Consider the following 23,054-nt stretch of genomic DNA (forward strand, 5'->3'; position numbering starts at 1 on the left):
TATCCAAGTCTGGCAGCTTCATCATGTGCTTCATGTGCTTCATCACCCTGCAGGCCTCAAGAGAAGCTTGCATAGCCAAAGCAGCTGACATTGCAGTGCTCCAAGTAGAATGTGCTGAGATCTTGCCAGGCTGAGATAGAGAGTGAATGTCATAGGCCTTAATGATGCTGCCATGGATCCATCTGTCAACGGTCAAAGGGATCACCTTCTGACCCAGGTACGTAGGTTGAAATGAGATAACAGAGCCTCCAACTTCCACGAAGGAGAAATCCTTTTCACATAAATACGGAGTGCCACCTCTTGACCAAGGAATGGCAAGTCTTTTTCAGTGGGTAGACCAGGTGTGGACAAAAATTGGGAAGAATAATCTCATGTGTATGGTAGAATCAGGAGTTTATCTTAGGGATAAAAGAACCACCCTGTCCACATGAAATACACAAAGGTCCTCCCGAATTGAGAGGGCTGCTAGTTCTGAAATCTTCCTAGCAGAGGTGATGGCTACCAGAAAGGCCACTTTGCACATCAAGTAACGAAGGGACGCCAAATGTAGGGGCTCAAAAGGAGATCCTGATAGAGAATTCAAGACCTTGGCCTGGCCCCAAGTGGGGTATCTGTGAACCACAGGTGGAGAAAGGTTTGACACACCTTTTAAAAATCACAGGATTGAAGGATGTCGCAAGAAAAACTCCAGTGAACTACAAGAAAGAACAAAAGATAAAGCTGCCACTTGCCTCCTGATGGTGTTGGGAGAGAGTCCCTTTTCCAGACCCTCCTGAAGGAAATCCATCAGCTTAGAAATGGGAATTTGAGTTGGAAAACAGTGCTTCTTTGCACACTAGCAACAGAATGCCTTCCAGATCGCTGAGTAGATTCGCTCCATGGAGAGTCTCATAGAAGCCTGCATAGTAGCTATAACCTGACGACAAAATTTTGCCTCCTCAGGATGCTCTGCTCAAGTGCCAGTCAGTCAGTTGGAACCAGAGGGTCTGAGAGGATTGATCTTGAGTAAGATTCTCCAGGGCAGAGCCACCAAGAGCAGTTTCAGATCTGCAAACTAAGTTCTCCAGGGCTAATACAGGTCAGTAGGAGGATCTGATCTTTCTCCTCAAGGACTTTATTATTTACTTTATTATTTAGATTTGTATGCCGCCCCTCTCCGCAGACTCGGGGCGGCTCACAACAAAGTGAAAAAACAGTTTACAACAAATCTAAATTTCTACTAAAAACATTTAAAAGAAACCCCATTTTCTAAACACACATACATACACACATACCATTCATAAATTGTATATGCCCGGGGGAGATGTCTCAGTTCCTCCATGCCTGATGACACAGGTGGGTCTTAAGGAGCTTACGAAAGGCAAGGAGAGTAGGGGCAGTTCTAATCTCCAGGGGGAGTGGGTTACAGAGGGTCGGGGCCGCCACAGAGAAGGCTCTTCCCCCGGGGCCCGCCAACTGACATTGTTTAGTTGACGGGACCCGGAGAAGGCCCACTCTGTGGGACTTAATCGGTCGCTGGGATTCGTGCGGCAGCAGGCGGTCTCGGGGATATTCTGGTCCAGTGCCATGAAGGGCTTTAAAGGTCATAACCAACACTTTGAATTGTGACCGGAAGTTGATCAGCAACCAATGCAGACTGCGGAGTGTTGGTGAAACATGGGCATACCTAGGTAGGCCCATGACTGCTCTCGCAGCTGCATTCTGCACGATCTGAAGTTTCCGAACACTTTTCAAAGGTAGCCCCATGTAGAGAGCATTACAGTAGTCGAACCTCGAGGTGATGAGGGCATGAGTGACTGTGAGCAGTGAGTCCCGGTCCAGATAGGGTCGCAACTGGTGCACCAGGCGAACCTGGGCAAACGCCCCCCTCGCCACAGCTGAAAGATGGTTCTCTAATGTGAGCTGTGGATCGAGGAGCACGCCCAAGTTGCGGACCCTCTCCGAGGGGGTCAATAATTCCCCCCCCCAGGGTAATGGAAGGACAGATGGAATTGTCCTTGGGAGGCAGGACCCACAGCCACTCCGTCTTATCCGGGTTGAGTTTGAGTCTGTTGACACCCATCCAGGCCCCAACAGCCTCCAGACACCGGCACATCACTTCCACTGCTTCGTTGACTGGACATGGGGTGCAGATGTAAAGCTGGGTATCATCAGCGTACTGATGATACCTCACCCCATAACCTTGGATGATCTCACCCAGCGGTTTCATGTAGATATTGAATAGCAGGGGGGAGAGGACCGACCCCTGAGGCACCCCACAAGGGAGAGTCCTCGGAGTCGACCTCTGACCCCCCACTAACACCGACTGTGACCGACCGGAGAGGTAGGAGGAGAACCACTGAAGAACAGTGCCTCCCACTCCCAACCCCTCCCGCCGGTGCATAAGGATACCATGGTCGATGGTATTGAAAGCCGCTGAGAGGTCAAGAAGCACCAGGACAAACCCCTGTCCCGGGCCCGCCAGAGATCATCCATCAACGCGACCAAAGCAGTTTCCGTGCTCTAACCGGGCCTGAAACCCGACTGCTGGGGACCTAGATAATCGGCTTCTTCCAAGGATCGCTGGAGCTGGAGTGCCACCACCTTCTCGACAACCTTCCCCATAAAGGAAAGGTTGGAGACTGGCCAGTAGTTATTAAGTACGGCTGGGTCCAGGGAAGGCTTTTGAGGAGGGGGCGCACAAGTGTCTCTTTATAGGAAGATAGAAAGGATCCCCTCCCCAAGGAAGCGTTGATAATCTCCTGGACCCAGCTCCGTGTCACCTCTCTGCTGGCCGAAACCCACCAGGAGGGACACGGATCCAGTAAACAGGTGGCGGAACTCACAGCTCCAATGGCCTTGTCCACTTCATCAGGTGTCACCAGATCAAACTCTTCCCAGACAGGTGGGCAAGTACGTGCCCCAGTCACCTCAACTGACTCGTTGTCAGCCGACTCTGTTTTCCAATTGGAGTCGAGGTCCGCCCGGATCCGAGCGATTTTATCAGCGAAAAACGTGTTAAAATCCTCGGCACTACTCTGTAAGGGCTCCCCAACTCCCCCCTGGTTAAGAAGGAAGCGGGTCACCCTAAACAGAGCGGCCGGGATTCCGCTGATGCAATCAAGGCGGCATTATACGCGCATCTTGCCACCTTGAGCGCCACTTTGTAAGTCTTGATAAAAGCTCTTACAAGTGTTCGACTTACTCTTCCTCCATTGCTTCTCTAGACGTCTCTTGTGGCGTTTCAACTCCCGGAGCTCCTCGTCGAACCATGGAGCTAAAATCACTCGGATCCGGGCAGACCTCGACTCCAATTGGAAAACAGAGTCGACTGACAACGAGTCAGTCGAGGTGACTGGTGCCTGTACTTGTCCATCTGTCTGGGAAGAGTTTGATCTGGTGACACCTGATGAAGTGGACAAGGCCATTGGAGCTGTGAGTTCTGCCACCTGTTTACTGGATCCGTGTCCCTCCTGCCTGGTTTTGGCCAGCAGGGAGGTGACAGCAGGGAGGTGACACGGAGCTGGGTCCAGGAGATTGTCAACGCTTCCTTGGGGAGGGGATCCTTTCCAACACTCTATAAAGAGGCGCTTGTGCGCCCCCTCCTCAAGAAGCCGTCCCTGGACCCAGCTGTACTTAATAACTATGTCCAGTCTCCAACCTTCCCTTTATGGGGAAGGTTGTTGAGAAGGTGGTGGCACTCCAGCTCCAGTGGTCCTTGGAAGAAACCGATTATCTAGGTCCCCAGCAGTTGGATTTCAGGCCCAGTTACAGCACGGAAACTGCTTTGGTCGCGTTGATGGATGATATCTGGCGGGCCCGGGACAGGGGTTTGTCCTGGTGCTTCTTGACCTCTCAGCGGCTTTCGATACCATCGACCATGGTATCCTTCTGCGCCGGCTGGAGGGGTTGGGAGTGGGAGGCACTGTTCTCCAGTGGTTCTCCTCCTACCTCTCTGGTCGGTCGCAGTCAGTGTTAGTGGGGGGCCAGAGGTCGACCCCGAGGTCTCTCCCTTGTGGGGTGCCTAAGGGGTCGGTCCTCTCCCCCCTGCTATTCAATATCTACATGAAACCGCTGGGTGAGATCATCCAAGGGCATGGGGTGAGGTATCATCAGTACGCCGATGATACCCAGCTTTACATCTCCACCCCATGTCCAATCAACGAAGCAGTTGAAGTGATGTGCCAGTGTCTGGAGGCTGTTGGGGCCTGGATGGGTGCCAACAGACTCAAACTCAACCCTGATAAGACGGCGTGGCTGTGGGTTTTGCCTCCCAATCCCACCTGTCCGTCCATCACCCTGGCGGAATTATTGACCCCCTCGGAGAGGGTCCGCAACTTGGGCGTCCTCCTCGATCCACAGCTCACATTAGAGAACCATCTTTCAGCTGTGGCGAGGGGGGCGTTTCCCAGGTTCGCCTGGTGCACCAGTTGCGGCCCTATTTGGACCGGGACTCACTACTCACAGTCATTCATGCCCTCATCACCTCGAGGTTCGACTACTGTAATGCTCTCTACATGGGGCTACCTTTGAAAAGTGTTCGGAAACTTCAGATCGTGCAGAATGCAGCTGCGAGAGCAGTCATGGGCTTCCCTAGGTATGCCCATGTCACACCAACACTCCGCAGTCTGCATTGGTTGCCGATCAATTTCCAGTCACAATTCAAAGTGTTGGTTATGACCTTTAAAGCCCTTCATGGCATCGGACCAGAATATCTCCGAGACCGCCTTCTGCCGCACGAATCCCAACGACCGATTAGGTCCCACAGAGTGGGCCTTTTCCGGGTCCCATCAACTAAACAATGTCGGTTGGCGGGCCCCATGGGAAGAGCCTTCTCTGTGGCGGCCCCGACTCTCTGGAACCAGCTCCCCCCAGAGATTAGAACTGCCCCTACCCTCCTCGCCTTTCGCAAACTCCTTAAAACCCACCTTTGTCATCAGGCATGGGGGAACTGAGATATCTCTCCCGGGCCTATACAATTTATGTATAGTATGCTTGTGTGTATGTTTGTTTAATAATGGGGTTTTTAAATATTTTATATTGTAAATTATTATATTTGTTATAAACTGTTTTTATTGTGTTGTGAGCCGCCCCGAGCCTGCGGAGAGGGGCGGCATACAAATCTAATAAATAAATAAATAAATAAATAGATAGATAGATAGATAGATAGATAGATAGATAGATAGATAGATAGATAGATAAATAGATAGATAGATAGATAGATAGATAGATAAATAAATAAATAAATAAATAAATAAATAAATAAATCTTCTAGTACAACCCCCTGCTTAGGCAGGAAACCCTACAGACAAATGGTTATCCAACATCTTCTTTAAAACTTCCAGTATTGGAGTATTCACAACTTCTGAAGGCAAACTGTTTCAATGATTAATTGTTCTACTGTCAGGAATTTTCTCCTTAGTTCTAAATTACTTCTCTCCTTCTTTAGTTTCCACCCATTTCTTCTTGTTGTGCACTCAGGTGCTTTGGAAAATAGGTTGACCTCTTCTTCTTTGTGGCAACGCCTGAGATATTAGAACACTGATATCATGTCTCCCCTGGTCCTTCTTTTCATTAAACTAGGAATGCCCAGTTTCTGCAACCATTCTTCATATGTTTTAGCCTCCAATCCCTTAATCATCTTTGTTGCACTTCTCTGCACTCTTTCTAGAGTCTCAATATCCTTTTTGCATTGTGGTGACCAAAACTGAACGGAGTATTCCAAGTGTGGCCTTAACAAGGCCTTATAAAATGGTGTTCACATGCTCTTGATTCTATCCCTCTGTTAATGCAGCCTAGAACTGTGTTGGCATTTTTGGCAACTGCTGCACACTGCTGGCTCATATTTAAATGGTTGTCCACTAGGACTCCAAGATCCCTCTCACTGTTACTACTGTCGAGCAATGTACCACATATAATGTACCTGTGCATTTTGTTTTTCTTGCCTAAATGTAAACCTTTTTTCACCATTGAATTTCATTTTATTAGATAGCGCCCATTGTTCTAGTTTGTCAAAATCCTTCTATATTTTGCATCTATCTTCTGGAGTGTTGGCTATTCCTGCCAGTTTGGTGTCATCTGTAAAGAAGAATGTTTTCCAAGCCCTAAGTTTTTGCAGGTTTTTTACCATTGTTCTACTTGCTCAGACTGTTTCTTTCCAGGTGCTAATGATGTTCCCAGCTCTTACTGGCTTGCAAACTCTTTCGTTGTTAGTCTCTCAGAATAATTTTTTAAGCCCTTAACCAGGGGATAAAGTAATGTGCTCAAGCTGACAAGACTAAGGACATTAGCCAGATGAATACCTGGTAAGCAGATTCTTTTTCTTATTTTCCTCCCCAAAAACTAGGGTGTGTCTTATATTCTGGTGCGTCTTATACTCCCAAAATACAGTGACTATATTCCAAGATGGCGATTTAGGCAGATGTTTAGACGGAGAGTGGGAATCCAGGTTTGAAGAAAAACATTAAAAACATTGGAATCCTGGTGTTAGAGTTACCAGAGTTACAATTCAATTAGTTAGACAGACTTAAAGTACCATTTAACTTATTTAATAATATCCAGAACCAACAAACAAACAGAAACCGTCCAGCCACAAGGAATTTCAGACACGAGGCAACCGAAACCTGTCTGACAAAGGCAAGACAGAAAAGTATCTTCAAAGCTATCAACCATCTCCGTAAAGATCCTGCGTGAAAGCTAAAAGCAACAGGACTCCGGAGGTTCAACTGACTGTAAGTGTTTGATCCCTACTGCCTTTAGAATCCCACAGAACCCCAATCAACACCAGCGCACCCCAGGACCACCAGCACCAGAAAATCAACCCCAGCAATCTGCCCATGTGCCATCAGCCTGATCCAGCCCAGCCTGTCCGATCCCCAGCTGATCTAACCGAAGGGGTGGCATAGCCTCTTATAACTTTTAATTCGCCTGATTTATAGCTAAGCCATCCAAAGCTTCTAACTTTTAGCAAAAGCGAAAAGAGTCTTTTTACTCTGCATTGCCTGATCTCCAGCCTCCCGAAGCCTCTAGTAACTTTCAAATTGCCCGACTCCCAGCTGAGACATCCCAAAGCTTCTAACTGACTCCCAGCTAAACAATTCAAAGCTTCCAGCTTCTAGCAACAGCAAAAGTAGTCTAGCCAGTGGCGAAACGGTTTCTAGCTCCAGGCAACAGCGAAAGGAGCCAAGCCAGTAACAGAAGGACTCATTCCCAGCCGAGCTGACCTTAAGATTCAGTAATAGCATAGGAGCCCAGCCAGTGGCTGAAGGACTCTGAAAGTGCCCAATTCAAATTCACCTGATTCCACAGTCTAAATACTCAGCTGCAGCAGTGACAGGAGCCCAGCCATTGGTGGAAGGACTCCGAAAGCGTCCGTTCCCCAGCTGAGACATTCAGAAGCTTTTAGCACCAGAGATTCTCAGCAGAGCCATCCCAAAGCTGCAGCCTAGCCGGTTGCATAAAACTCTGGAAAACACCCGCTCCCCAACTGATCAAAGAAAGTATACAAATACAAATAAACATAATAATAAAAAAAGAAAACCCATCAAGCCAGGATCCATTCTGGATTTCAAAATTCCTGCTGATCCTGATTCTCCTGCAACCCCCTCTTACACCAGAGGTCAGCCAACATTTAAAGAAACAGTCCATGTGGCTCCCTAGAGTAACAATAGACCAGTGACCCTGTTTGTGCATGAACCATCCCAAGAAACAGAAATAAATTGTGAAACGTAGTTAAAGCTTCTTGACACACTAACTCAACTGTAAAAAAGTTAAATCTTCCCAACAATACCTATCATTAACCGTGCCAAACAAAAAATAAAAAACCCTCACATACAAACACCCTGACGATTCTACCAAAATTTCTTTATTTATTTCAAATGATCCCAGTAAAATTAAATATTTTTTTTTTATAAAATTAAACAACACAATATCCAAATTCATCTGGGAAGGCGAAAAAACGAGAGTAAGATTTAAATATTTGCAAGATAAAGTCAAACAAGGTGGATTCGGACTTCCAGATTTTGAAAGTTATTATCAAACATCAACATTACTTTGGATAAAAGATTGGATAGAACTTAAAAACCAAAGATTATTAGCTTTAGAAGGACATGATATTTTACAAGGGTGGCATGGATTTCTTTGGAATGAAAAAAAACAAAGACCCAACATATTTTAAAAATCATATAATTAGAGACTCCCCAAGAACAAGACAACCAATTTCAACTTTAAAAAGGCCAACTTTCTAACTACCAAATTGATGAGGAAAGAAATTCCGTTCAGATGGCTGATTCCGGAGGGATTATTGATAACTTGGAAAGGGAAAAAAATTAAAATTGACTCATTCGAAAAAGCCGACAATTTCATCTCCCAACATCTGGAAGGAGAAACTGCATCTGGTTCTGAAGAACGCCCTCAGACCAGTTTTGAGAATAGTGAACAAATACAACGAAGCTTAGAAATAGAGAGAGAACGCAGCCTTAGAGAAGAAAACAGAGTGATAACAAGGGCGACAGCGAAAAAGCAATAGCAAGAAAATACCACAACACCAACGAATAAATAAATAATAAAGAAAAGGAACCTCAACGAATAAATAAATAAAGAATTAAACAAACAGTTTTAAAGAGTAAAAAGAGATAAACAAATTAAGAAAAGAAAACAAACACATTTAAATAAACTAATTAAAAAATAATAATAAAAATGAAATTTCTCAAAATATTTTCACTTAACATAAATGGGTTAAACTCACACATTAAAAGAAAACAAACGATGATCAAACTCCAGAAAGAAGAAGCAGACATAATCTGTCTGCAAGAAACCCATATTAGATCACAAGATCAGAATCTACTGCAAAATAAAAAACTAGGAAAATTGTTTACAGCACTAGCCGATACAAAAAAAAGAGGAATAGCCATCTACGTAAGAGAGAGACTACAACCAGAACTTGTTTGCGCAGACCCAGATGGAAGATTTCTTAATCTGAAAATTATAATTGGACAAAAACCAGCAGTCTTGATGGTGATATATGCCCCAAATACAAACCAATTAGAATTTTACCAAAAAATAAATGACCAATTAATACAATCACAAGGGAAAAATATTTGTTTGATAGGGGACTTCAATGCAATTCATAACTCAGAAAAAGATTATAAAACCGTAAAGAGAAAAGCCGAACAAATTTTTTACCGAACAAATTTTTTGAAATGGCAAGAGAGCTCAATCTGTTAGACCTATGGAGAGAAAGGCATCAGGGGAACATGGAATATACCTTTTTCTCAACCCCACAACAATCATGGTCAAGAATAGATATGGCTTGGGGAGATCTGGAGATGGATAAATATATAGAACAAGTGGAAATTGGACCCAACATATGGGCAGATCACCATCCAATTATAATTAAGATAAGAGAACCAAAAAAAGATTTTTTTAAATGGTCCCTTAACCAGTTATTACTGACAGAAAAAGATTACATTGATCAGGTTAAAAACGAACTAACCTTTTTCCTCAAGGACAATTGGAATGATGATACAGTGGTACCTCGGTTTTCGAACGCTTCCCTTCTCGTACATTTCGGATATCGAACAAAATTTTCTGCAAAAATTTGCTTCAGTATCCGAACAAAAATTCGGATACCGAACAGCCAGAGAAAATTTTGTTCATTATCTGAAATGTAATCCCGGCAGCTTCAGGGCGCTGAGGAGCTCTCTAAGAGCTCCAAGCTGCAGGAAAGGTGGGGGCTGCTGCAATCCCGGCAGCTTTGGGGGGCTCCTTTCCTCATTGCTTCGTTTTATTACCTGTAAGGAGCTTCAAAAACTTTTTTCCTGTGGCTGCAACAGCGGCGATTTCCCTTCCAGTAGCAAGAGCCCTGGGAAGTCACGTAATGAAGAGAAGCTGCTGGAGCGGCAGCAATTGTTGAGATGGCTCCGCCGGCTTCCCTTCATCACGTGACGTTCCCGGCGCTCTTCCTACTGGAAGGGAAATCGCCGCTGTTGCAGCCACAGGAAAAAAGTTTTTGAAGCTCCTTACAGGTAATAAAACAAAGCAATGAGGAAAGGAGCCCCCCAAAGCTGCCGGGATTGCAGCAGCCCCCACCTTTCCTGCAGCTTGGAGTAGCGAATTTATTTATCCCATTGGAAATAAAGAAAATAGATTTAATTGGTTCCCAGCGAGTTAACAGGGGCTGGGAACCAATTAAATCCATTTCCATTATTTCCTATGGGATAAATAAATTCGGTACTCGACCAAATCGGTTCTCGACCACACTTCTGGAACGAATTGTGGTCGAGTACCGAGGTGCCACTGTACTTCTACACAAAACTTATGGGACACCTTAAAAGCATACATAAGAGGGATCACTATTTCATACTCCGCTAAAGTAAAGAAAATTAAAAATCAAAGAATTAAAGATTATCAAAAGAAAATTAAACAATTAGAATCCGATCTGCAACAAGATATCTCAAATGAGAAACTAAAAGAGGAAATAGACAAATTAAAACATCAAATTAATTTAATAACCCAAGATGATCTAACATGGAAATTAAAAAGGGCCAAACAAGACCATTTTGAAAATGCAAACAAACCGGGCAGATGGTTAGCCTACAAACTTAAAAAAGAAGAAAAAGAGCGATATATCCAATCCTTAGAGGACGATAAAGGAGATATATCTACGATAGAAGGAAAAAACAAATTGCCACTAATTGCCACTAATTACTACAAAGATTTATATAAAAAAGAAATAAAATCATTAGAGGAACAAAAGGCATATATAAAAAAATCTGAACCGGGAGAATTGTCTGACAGTGAACGAGAAAAGCTAAATAAAGAAATCACGATGATAGAACTGGAGGAAACAATAAAAAATTTGAAAAACAATAAAGCCCCAGGCCCTGATGGCATTCCCTGCGAATTTTATAAAGAATTCTCTAAGGAGCTAGGTGATCTCTTACTAATATTATACAATGATGTGTTAGAAAAAGGTTTTATACCAAATTCCTGGAGGGAGGCAATCACGAGCTTAATCCCTAAAAACGAATCAGAGAAATATAAAATCCAAAACTACAGACCTATAGCCCTGTTGAATGTGGACTATAAAATTTTCATGAGCATCATGGCAAGCAGACTAAAAATAATTCTAATTGACAGGATACACCCTGATCAAAACGGTTTCCTACCTGGAAGATACATTAGAAATAATACAAGGATTATACTGGACGTTTTAGAATTCTATGAAAATCCCTTGGATAAACAATTGGCTCTCATCTTTCTAGACACCCAAAAAGCATTTGACAATCTAAATTGGGGATTTATGACGGAATTAATAAAATAAATGAAATTCGGCGCCAAATTTATTACCATGATTGAGACAATTTATAAGAAACAGTATACAAGAATTGCAATTAATGGGGACCTATCTGACAAAATTCAAATTCAAAAAGGAGTGCGCCAAGGCTGCCCACTATCCCCCTTACTGTATATTTTAGCCACAGAAACCATGTTAAGGAAGATCAGAGCCAATGTAAAAATAAGAGGGCTGAAAATTAAAGGCCAGGAGTTTAAGCTGCAAGCATATGCAGATGATTTAGTACTTATTCTAGAAAACCTGTTAGATTCAAGGAAACACATAATGGAGGAGGTGGAAAATTTCGGCAAAGTAGCAGGTCTAAAAATAAATACTCAAAAAACTAAAATTACTGTATAACGAAAAATATGAATAAAGAACAAGAAAAAAATCTGGAAGAAATTTTGAAAATTAAGATTGCAAAAACAGTGAAATATTTAGGGATCTTACTAACAAAAAAATGCAGCTCCATTAAAGAAAATAATTACGATAAATTACTGAAAACAACGGAAAAACAACTAAACGACTGGAATAAATTGCAAATCTATTGGGCAGAATAGCGACGATTAAAATGTCTATTTTGCCGAAATACTTATACTTCTTCCAAACCATCCCGATAAAATTTAGAGAACCACTTTTTTAATAAACTCAACAAAATCATATCTAAATTTATATGGAACAACAAAAGGCCCAGAATAAGATTGAAATGGTTACAAGGTAAGATTAAACAAGGAGGCTTGGGTCTACCTGATTTCAAAATTTATTACCATGCAACTAAACTCTGGATTAAAGACTGGATTGAGATCAAAGCAGAAAGATTATTGGCTCTAGAAGGTCACGATATGCTTTCTGGCTGGCACAACATTTTATGGAACCAACATCAAAAAATCCCATCATACTTTAAAACACACATGATTAGAGACGCTTTAATAACTACATGGTTAAAAATAAAAAAAGACCATTACACAAAAATACCTAGTTGGTACTCCAGTTTAGAAGCTCTCACACACCCGAATGTCACGGACTTAAAAAAGATGATAACTTACAATCAAGTATTAAATATAGAAGGTAACATTAAAACAAGAGAAGAGCTAATAGAACAAAATATAAACATTGACTGGTGGCCATATATGTTAATACATTCTAAATGGCAAAAAGATATAAAAAACGAAGGAATATTGACAAAAGACACAACTCTCGATAAACTAATATTAGGAGGGGAAAAGAACTTTATAACAAAAATATATAATTATCTAATAAACTATGAAATGGAAACTGAAATAGTAAAAGGTTCAATGACGAGCTGGGCAAGGAATTTTGGATACAATATTTATATTGAACAATGGGAAACAATTTGGAAAAAGAACTATAAAATTACTAAATCAGTAGCATATAAAGAAAACTTTATAAAAATGTTCTACAGGTGGCATATGACACCATCAAGACTAGCCCAAATTTCCCCAAAAATGAAACCAAACTGCTGGAGATGCGCAAACAAGAACGGAACCTTCTTTCATATGTGATGGACTTGTCCAAAAATAAAAACACTATGGATTAAAATTAGAAGCTGGGTCTATGAAATCATGAAAATTAATCTCCCATTTAAACCAGAGATTTTCCTGTTAGGAATAATAGAATTAAAGTTTAAGAAAGAAGAATATTACTTGATTCAACACATTATAACAGCGAGTAGAATCACTATAGCCCAACATTGGAAAAAAAGAAGAAGTACCAACAGAGATCTGATTAAGAAAATGTTGGACTGTGCTGAATTTGACTCTTTATCCCGAAAAATGAAATACAATAAGAAAACACAAGAAACAGATATTTGGGCCAATTTCTATAACTGGATTAACGCGAGGGAAAGAGAAGAGATAAGCTCGCAATGAGCAAAGAACCAAAATCGAAACAAATTTGAACATGCAAATGCACTACAACTAGAAAAGAAGTAACATTTTTATTTATTCGTTGACTCCTTTTTAGAGAGCATATTACTACAATTATGATAATAATAATATAAATACAATACCCAGAAAAAGAAATCTGAGATAAATAACTGTATAAATAGATAGATAGAGAACTTCGCTGTTATATAACACCGGGAAAACAATTTAAAACATAGCTGCAACTTGGCAGCCTGGGGAGGGAGGGGGGAAGAGGGGTGTATGTCTGATGTAACCATTAATTATGATTGTACCCACATCTCTTGAACACTCTGTTATGTCAGTGTATTGTCTTTATATTTGTAAATATTTAATAAATACTATTTTTAAAAATAAAAATAAAAATCCATTAATATAAAAACCAAACATACATACATACATACCATGCATAGAATTGTAAAGGCCTAGGGGGAAAGAGGATCTCAATTCCCCCATGCCTGGCGGCAGAGGTGGGTTTTAAGTTGTTTACAAAAGGCAAGGAGGGTGGGGGCAGTTCTAATCTCTGGGGGGAGTTGGTTCCAGAGGGCTGGGCCCCCACAGAGAAAGCTCTTCCCCTGGGTCCCGCCAGGCGACATTGCTTAGTTGACGGGACCTGGAGAAGATCCATTCTGTGGGACCTAACTGGTCGCTGGGATTCGTGCAGCAGAAGGCGGTCCCTGAGGTAATCTGGTCCGGTGCCATGAAGGGCCTTATAGGTCATAACCAACACTTTGAATTGTGACCGGAAACTGATCGGCAACCAATGCAGACTGCGGAGTGTTGGTGTATAAGGGGCATATTTGGGAAAGCCCATGATTGCTCTCGCAGCTGCATTCTGCACGATCTGAAGTTTCCGAACATTTTTCAAAGGTAGCCCCATGTAGAGAGCATTACAGTAGTCAAGCCTCGAGGTGATGAGGGCATGAGTGACCGTGAGCAGTGACTCCCGGTCCAAGTAGGGTCGCAACTGGTGCACAAGGCGAACCTGGGCGTACGTCCCTCTCGCCACAGCTGAAAGATGTTTCTCTAATGTGAGCTGTGGATCGAGGAGGATGCCCAAGTTGCGAACCTTCTCTGAGGGGGCCAGTGACTCTCTCCCCAGGGTAATGGACGGACAGATGGAGTTGTCCTTGGGAGGTAAGATCCACAGCCACTCCATCTTGTCTGGGTTGAGTTTGAGCTTGTTGACACTCATCCAGGCCCTAACATCCTCCAGGCACCGGCACATCACTTCCACTGCTTCGTTGGCTGGACATGGGGTGGAGATATATAACTGGGTATCATTGGCGTACTGATGATACCTCACCCCATGCCCTTGGATGATCTCACCTAGCGGTTTCATGTAGATATTAAATAGCAGGGGGGAGAGGACCGATCCCTGAGGCACCCCACAAGGGAGAGACCTAGAGGTCGACCTCTGACCCCCTACTAACACCGACTGCGACCGACCAGAGAGGTATGAGGAGAACCACTGGAGAACAGTGCCTCCCACTCCCAACCCCTCTAGCCGGTGCAGAAGGATACCATGGTCGATGGTATCGAAAGCCGCTGAGAGGTCAAGAAGCACCATGACAGAGGACAAGCCCCTGTCCTGGGCCTGCCAGAGATCATCCATCAACGCGACCAAAGCAGTTTCCGTGCTGTAACTGGCCCTGAATCCAGACTGCTGAGGACCTAGATAATCGGTTTTCTTCCAAGGACCACTAGAGCTGAAGTGCCACCACCTTCTCAACAACCTTCCCCATAAAGGGAAGGTTGGAGACTGGACGGTAGTTATTGAGTACGGCTGGGTCCAGGGAAGGCTTCTTGAGGAGGGGGCGCACAAGTGCCTCCTTATAAGGAGCCGGAAAGGACCCACTCCCCAAGGAGGCATTGATTTATATGCGAAACATGGTTAAACGTATCTCTCCCCAACTCCATTATTACAATTAATGACTACCACGTTTTCCGATCTGACCACAAAACCCGAAGAGGAGGTGGAGTTGCAATCTTCTATAAAAAATCACTCGACCTAAAGGAAATCCAAGTTAAACAAGATCTTTACCTTCCAGAAACCATCATATGTGAATTAACTTAAGTCACTACACTCCGCTTCCTCCTATGTTACAGAGCCCCTGACTACGACATCTCACATGTGAACAAGCTAACCACACTATTAACGTGGGCAACCTCCTACCAACATCCTCTTATATTTCTTGGCTATTTAAACTTACCACATATTAATTGGTCCCTAAATGAATGCACAAGTGAACCCATCCACTCAACCTTCTACAATGCTATCTACTAGTTACAGACAACACCAGACTCAACAACTGCCTAGACCTCATCTTCTGCAACAGTTTGCACTCAATTTATGGACTCAAAGTAAGAGAACCCTTTTCCAACAGCAACCACAGCACAATCGACTTTTGCCTCAATGTACTTCCTCAAATAAACAACCCCAAGAACAAGACAACCAATTTCAACTTTAAAAAGGCCAACTATGAAAACATAGAATCTTATCTCTCATCTCTTGACTGGACCACAATATTCTCTGGCTGTATCACTGTAGATGACTATTACAATATATTTTTGCTCGAGATCCAAAGAGTCATAAAATTATATGTACAGTGATCCCCCGCTCGTTGCGAGGGTTCCGTTCCAGGACCCCCCGCAACGAGCGGGTTTTTGCGAAGTAGCGCTGCGGAAGTAAAAACACCATCTGCGCATGTGCAGATGGTGTTTTTACTCCCGCAGCGCTAGCGAGGAGCCGAAGATTGGGGGCGGCGCGGCTGTTTTAAAATGTCGCCGCCGGCATGGGGGGCTTCCTAGCAGCCCCCCAAACCCGGGTTGGGGGTCCGGGGGGTGCTGGCAAGCCCCCCATGCCGGCGGCGACATTTTAAAACAGCCGCGCCGCCCCCAATCTTCGGCTCCTCGCTAGCGGGCAGGCAGGCGGCGGACAAGCCGTTCGCTGGCGCTGGCTCTCGCCGCTTTCGAGCTGAGTCCTGGAGCGAATTCGCTCCAGGACTCAGCTCAAAAGCGCCGACAGCCTCCTCGATCCACAGCTCCAGGACTCAGCTCAAAAGCGCCGACAGCCAGCGCCAGCGAACGGCTTCTCCGCGCTGGCTCTCGCCGCTTTCGAGCTGAGTCCCGGAGCGAATTCGCTCCGGGACTCAGCTCGAAAGCGCCGACAGCCAGCGCCAGCGAACGGCTTCTCCGCGCTGGCTGTCGCCGCTTTCGAGCTGAGTCCCGGAGCGAATTCGCTCCGGGACTCAGCTCCAAAGCGCCGACAGCCAGCGCCAGCGAACGGCTTCTCCGCGCTGGCTGTCTCCGCTTTCGAGCTGAGTCCCGGAGCGAATTCGCTCCAGGACTCAGCTCCAAAACGCCGACAGCCAGCGCCAGCGAACGGCTTCTCCGCGCTGGCTGTTGCCGCTTTGGAGCTGAGTCCCGGAGCGAATTCGCTTCAGGACTCAGCTCGAAAGCGGCGAGAATGAACGGCGTGGGCGGGCGAAGGGCGGGCGGCAGCGAGGAGTTTGCGTGGGCGGTGGGGAAACTCCTTGCTGATGCCCGCTGCTCGCCCTCCCGCCAGCAAGAGGGGGAAGACCCAGGGAAGCCGCCCAGCAGCTGATCTGCCGGGCGCCATCTACGCATGCGTGCCCATAGAAAAAAAGGGCACACATGCGCAGATGGTGTTTTGACTTCCGGGTTGAAAAATCGCAAATTACCCTGTTCGCAATGGTCGGGGACGCAATAACCGGGGTATTACTGTACGTCTAATACTCACCAAAACCAAGAAAAATGAATTACCCATAAAAATAAGAAAGCTACAATCCAAAAAAAGATTACTCTGGCGTAAAAATAAAACAGGCCATGTTGCAAACTTTTAAAACTGCTATAAAAATTTATGTCACCAAATAAAGACTGAATGAACCAACTATCACATTAATCAAGAAGAAAACCTCCTACGTACAAAATCAACTCATGCCTTCTATAACTTTGTAAACAATAAACTCAAACTCTAGATCTATCCCACCCCTTACACGACCTAATGATAAAGAGTATAACAATGAAACAATTAAAGCCAACCTCTTTAACACCTCCTTCAGCTCTGTCTTTGTTAACAGCAACAGCTCATGCCCAGCATTTCCTAGTCACAACTCAACTAACTTCAATGATCTACCAAAAATTGAATTTACAGAGGAAAATGTTAAAAAATCATTACACAACCTAAAACTTTCCCTTTCTATCGGACCAGACGGACTATGCGCATACTTAAAAAAGCTCTCCTCAACCCTGGCTTAACCCCTAAGCATAATTTTCAAAATATCTTTCTTACTTACTTACTTACTTACTTACTTACTTACTTACTTACTTACTTACTTACTTATTTAGTCCAATACACAATGAGGGTTTTAGTGGGTATATATACACCAGGGTGATTCGACACAAAAATATGTAACCCTTCCCTGGTGCAGAGCTGAAGGGATTGGATACTGTAGCCTTGAGGATAATTCTCTGCCTTACAAGGCAAAGGTTGCAGGTTCATGTCCCAGTGGGTATGGCTAGCTGATGAGGCCAAAATAAGGCCAAAATAGATCTATCCGAGTCTCCCTTAATTTTCAAATTCAGCAAAAAACATGTGACACATATAGATAGAATTGTCAGCTATCAATAAAATTAACCGCCTTGGAAATGGTCCTAGGTTGGGCGGAGAGGCAAAAAAGGAGCTGTGATGTTCCTCCAAAATACATCAGGGTGATTCGACACAAAAATATGTAACCCTTCCCTGGTGCAGAGCTGAAGGGATTGGATACTGTAGCCTAGAGGATAATTCTCTGCCTTACAAAGGCAAAGGTTGCAGGTTCACGTCCCAGTGGGTATGGCTAGCTGATGAGGCCAAAATAAGGCCAAAATAGATCTATCCCAGTCTCCCTTAATTTTCAAATTCAGCAAAAAACATGTGACACATATAGATAGAATTGTCAGCTATCAATAAAATTAACTGCCTTGGAAATGGTCCTAGGTTGGGCGGAGAGGCAAAAAAGGAGCTGTGATGTTCCTCCAAAATACATCAGGGTGATTCGACACAAAAATATGTAACCCTTCCCTGGTGCAGAGCTGAAGGGATTGGATACTGTAGCCTAGAGGATAATTCTCTGCCTTACAAGGCAAAGGTTGCAGGTTCAAGTCCCAGTGGCTGATGAGGCCAAAATAAGGCCGAAATAGATCTATCCTACTCTCCCTTAATTTTCAAATTCAGCAAAAAAACATGTGACATATATATATATATATATATATTTGTTTTCGTAAATTTTCACGGGTATATGTATGTAGATTGTTCTGAGTTCGGGTTTTGCCCTGTGTAATGTTTTGCATGTCTATGCGACGTTTCGGCGAAATCACATTCACCATCATCAGGCTGAAGTTCCAATCTTTGTGTTGTTGTAAATGGAATGTTAGCAACTGTCATTTCTTCCTAGTATATAGTGTGGGGGTTGAGATTTGTTTTGAATGTAGCAAATAGATTGGGTGATTATGTTTCAGTGATCTGATTGGTTGGTGTAATCATAGTTATTAGAAGGAATGACATGGAGATTTTTATGAAGTGTTTTGTTTAAGGCTGATTTCCAAATATAAAATTCTAAAATCATAATTATTAGAAGGATTGACATGCTGATTATTATGAAGTGTTTATTTTGTTTAAGGCTGGTTTCCAAATCTCTGGCAGGCGGGAGGTATCATCTCTTTTATTTATACAAAGGGGTCTCCTCTCAATTTCTATAGCTTCTAGAGAAATTCTTCTATATAAATTCTCTGTTTTGTGGAGTAATTTATTTTTTTCAAAGTCAATTTCGTGCCCTGTTTTTTTAATGTGCTGGACAAGGGAGGAGGTCTTTTCTTCTTTTTTGACTGCATTCACATGTTCTGCTATGCGTTGGCTCACTCTTCGGTTAGTTTGTCCAATGTATGTGGCTGCACATGTTTTGCAAGGGATTTCATAGATTCCTTGGTATTCCAATTGGATTTTATCTTTGGGGCTCCTTAGGATATTAGATATTTTTTGGTTAGTGCAAAATGAAGTTTTGATGTTATGTTTGTGCAGAATTTTACTAATTTTATCCGTGGTGCCTTTGATGTAAGGAAGGATGGTGGTGCCATTGTCCTGTTCTTGATCTTGTTTTTTGGGGGGTGTCTCTTTTTTGATTAGGTTTGTTATTGTTTTCTCTTTGAATCCATTAGAAATTAGTACATCTTTGAGTTTGTTCAATTCAGTTTTTAAGTGCTCATGGTCAGCTAAGCGTTTGGTTCTGGTGATGAGAGTTTTGGCCACTGAGGTGATTTGTGCGGGGTGGTGGTGTGAGTGTGCATTTAGATAACGGTTGGTATGGGTTTTCTTTTGGTAGATAGTATGTCCTAGGCTGCCATTGGGTTTTTTATAGACCAGTACATCTAGAAAGGGAAGTTGATCATTGATTTCTGTTTCCATAGTAAACTGTATTTTGGGGTGTAGGCTGTTGAGATGTGTGAGGAAATTGTCTAGTTTTTCTTTACCATGTGGCCAAATTACAAAGGTATCATCAACATATCTCAGCCAAAGTTTGGGTTTGTATTTGGCTTGCTCTAAAGCATTATTTTCGAAATATTCCATATAGAGGTTGGATAAAATTAGTAAAATTCTGCACAAACATAACATCAAAACTTCATTTTGCACTAACCAAAAAATATCTAATATCCTAAGGAGCCCCAAAGATAAAATCCAATTGGAATACCAAGGAATCTATGAAATCCCTTGCAAAACATGTGCAGCCACATACATTGGACAAACTAACCGAAGAGTGAGCCAACGCATAGCAGAACATGTGAATGCAGTCAAAAAAGAAGAAAAGACCTCCTCCCTTGTCCAGCACATTAAAAAAACAGGGCACGAAATTGACTTTGAAAAAACTAAATTACTCCACAAAACAGAGAATTTATATAGAAGAATTTCTCTAGAAGCTATAGAAATTGAGAGGAGACCCCTTTGTATAAATAAAAGAGATGATACCTCCCGCCTGCCAGAGATTTGGAAACCAGCCTTAAACAAAATAAACACTTCATAATAATCAGCATGTCAATCCTTCTAATAATTATGATTTTAGAATTTTATATTTGGAAATCAGCCTTAAACAAAACACTTCATAAAAATCTCCATGTCATTCCTTCTAATAACTATGATTACACCAACCAATCAGATCACTGAAACATAATCACCCAATCTATTTGCTACATTCAAAACAAATCTCCACCCCCACACTATATACTAGGAAGAAATGACAGTTGCTAACATTCCATTTACAACAACACAAAGATTGGAACTTCAGCCTGATGATGGTGAATGTGATTTCGCCGAAACGTCGCATAGACATGCAAAACATTACACAGGGCAAAACCCGAACTCAGAACAATCTACATATATATATATATACATACACATACATACATACATACATACATACACACACACACACACACACACACACACACATACATACATACACATAAACACACAGTAAAATATATGATGAAGGTTATAGAGGAGATACTCATAGTAAAATATACCTAAGAAAGAATAGAAAAGAAGATATAGTAATAGAACATATTAGAATAGAAGAAGAGATATAGGAATAGAAGAAAGGTATAGGAGATATAAGAGAGCAATAGGACAGGGGACAGAAGGAACTTTTGTGTGCTTGTACTCACCCCTTACTGACCTCTTAGGAATCTGGATAGGTCAACCATAGATAATATAAGGGTAAAGTATTGGGGGATTGGGGATGACACTATGGAGTCCAGTAATGAGTTCTACGCTTCGACAACTCGGTTACTGAAGTCATATTTTTTACAGTCAAGTTTGGAGTGGTTAATATTAAGTTTAAATCTGTTGTGTGCTCTTGTGTTGTTGTGGTTGAAGCTAAAGTAGTCGCCGACAGGCAGGACGTTGCAGCATATGATCTTCTGGGCAATACTTAGATCTTGTTTAAGGCATCTTAGTTCTAAGCTTTCTAGGCCCAGGATTGAAAATCTAGTCTCATAGGGTATTCTATTTCGAGTGGAGGAGTGAAGGGCTCTTCTGGTAAAGTATCTTTGGACATTTTCAAGGGTGTTAATGTCTGAGATGCGATATGGGTTCCAAACAGATGAGCTGTATTCGAGGATGGGTCTGTTTTGTAAGCTCTGGTAAACTCTGGTAAGTAGTGTGAGATTGCCAGAGCAGAAGCTACGTAGGATTAGGTTTATGACTCTTGAAACCTTCTTGGCTATGTTGTTGCAGTCGGCTTTGGCATTTAAATCTTTTGTTATTAGTATATCGAGGTCTTTAACCGAGTGGGGATTATCTGTGATAATTTGATTACAGTGATACGTCTTACAAACGCATCGTCATACAAACTTTTTGAGATACAAACCCGAGGTTTAAGATTTTTTTCCTTCTTCTTACAAACTATTTTCACCTTACAAACCTACCACCACTGCTGGGATGCCCTGCCTCCAGACTTCCGTTGCCAGCGAAGCGCCCGTATTTGCGCTGCTGGGATTCCCCTGAGACTCCCCTCCATGGGAAACCCCACCTCTGGACTTCCGTGTTTTTGTGATGCTGCAGGGGAATCCCAGCAGTGCAAAAACGGGTGCTTCACTGGAAATGGAAGTCTGGAGGTGGAGTTTCCCAGCGAGGGGAGCCTCAGTGAAATTGCAGCATCGCAAAAACACAGAGGTCCATAGATGGGGTTTCGAGGACTTTGGTGTTTTTGCGATGCTGTGATTTCACTGATGCTCCCATCGCTGGGAAACCCCACCTCTGGACTTCTGTTGCCAGTGAAGCGCTCATTTTTGTGATGCTGCAGGGGAATCTCAGCAGCGCAAAAACGGGTGCTTCACTAGCAACGGAAGTCTGGAGGTGGAGTTTCCTAGCGAGGGGAGCCTCAGTGAAATTGCAGCATCGCAAAAACACAGAGGTCCGGAGGTGGGTTTTCGAGGACTTTGGTGTTTTTGCGATGCTGCAATTCACTGATGCTCCCATCGCTGGGAAACCCCACCTCTGGACTTCTGTTGCCAGTGAAGCACTCGTTTTTGTGATGCTGGGATTCCCCTGCTGGGATTCCCCTGCAGCATCACAAAAACACAGAAGTCAGGAGGTGGGTTTTCCCATGGAGGGGAGCCTCAGGGGAATCCCAGCAGCGCAAAAATGGGTGCTTCGGATGGCAAAAGGGGTGAATTTTGGGCTTGCACATATTAATCGCTTTTCCATTGATTCCTATGGGAAACATTGTTTCATCTTACAAACTTATTACCTTAAGAACCTCGTCCCGGAACCAATTAAGTTTGTAAGACAAGGTATCACTGTATTCAGTTTGTATTTGGAGTTCAGATTCTTTTTCCTAATGTGTAGGACAGAGCATTTGCTAGTTGAGATTTGGAGTTGCCATGTGTTGGACCACTCAGAAACAGAGTTCAGGTCTTTTTGGAGAGTAATTGTGTTATCGGTGGTGTTGAAGAGTTTTACATCTTCGGTGAAGAGGACACAGTTGCTTGTGATGTAATTGCAAAGGTCATTGATGTAGAGAATGAAGAGTGTTGGTCCCAGTACACTACCTTGGGGAACACCGCTTTTAACTGGGATGGGGGTGGATATGGTGCTTCCTATTTTGACCACCTGTTGTCTGTTTGACAGGAATGCTGTAATCCAGCTATGGAGGGATCCTGAGATGCCATAAGATTTGAGTTTGAGGAGTAGTTTGTCGTGGACCACTGAATCAAAGGCTTTGCAGAAGTTGATATAAATTGCATCTATAGATTTCCCTTGA

The 23,054-nt window shown here is 43.1% G+C and overlaps 1 protein-coding gene across 3 annotated transcripts in view; it reads right to left on the reverse strand.

Annotated features, from left to right (window-relative positions):
* Window positions 1-23,054, reverse strand: part of BBS9 (Bardet-Biedl syndrome 9) — a 606,911-nt gene that overhangs the window by 387,308 nt on the left and 196,549 nt on the right. The gene's annotated exons all lie outside the window — the stretch shown is intronic.

Source organism: Erythrolamprus reginae, chromosome Z, assembly GCF_031021105.1.
Source record: "Erythrolamprus reginae isolate rEryReg1 chromosome Z, rEryReg1.hap1, whole genome shotgun sequence".
Classification (NCBI taxonomy): domain Eukaryota; kingdom Metazoa; phylum Chordata; class Lepidosauria; order Squamata; family Dipsadidae; genus Erythrolamprus; species Erythrolamprus reginae.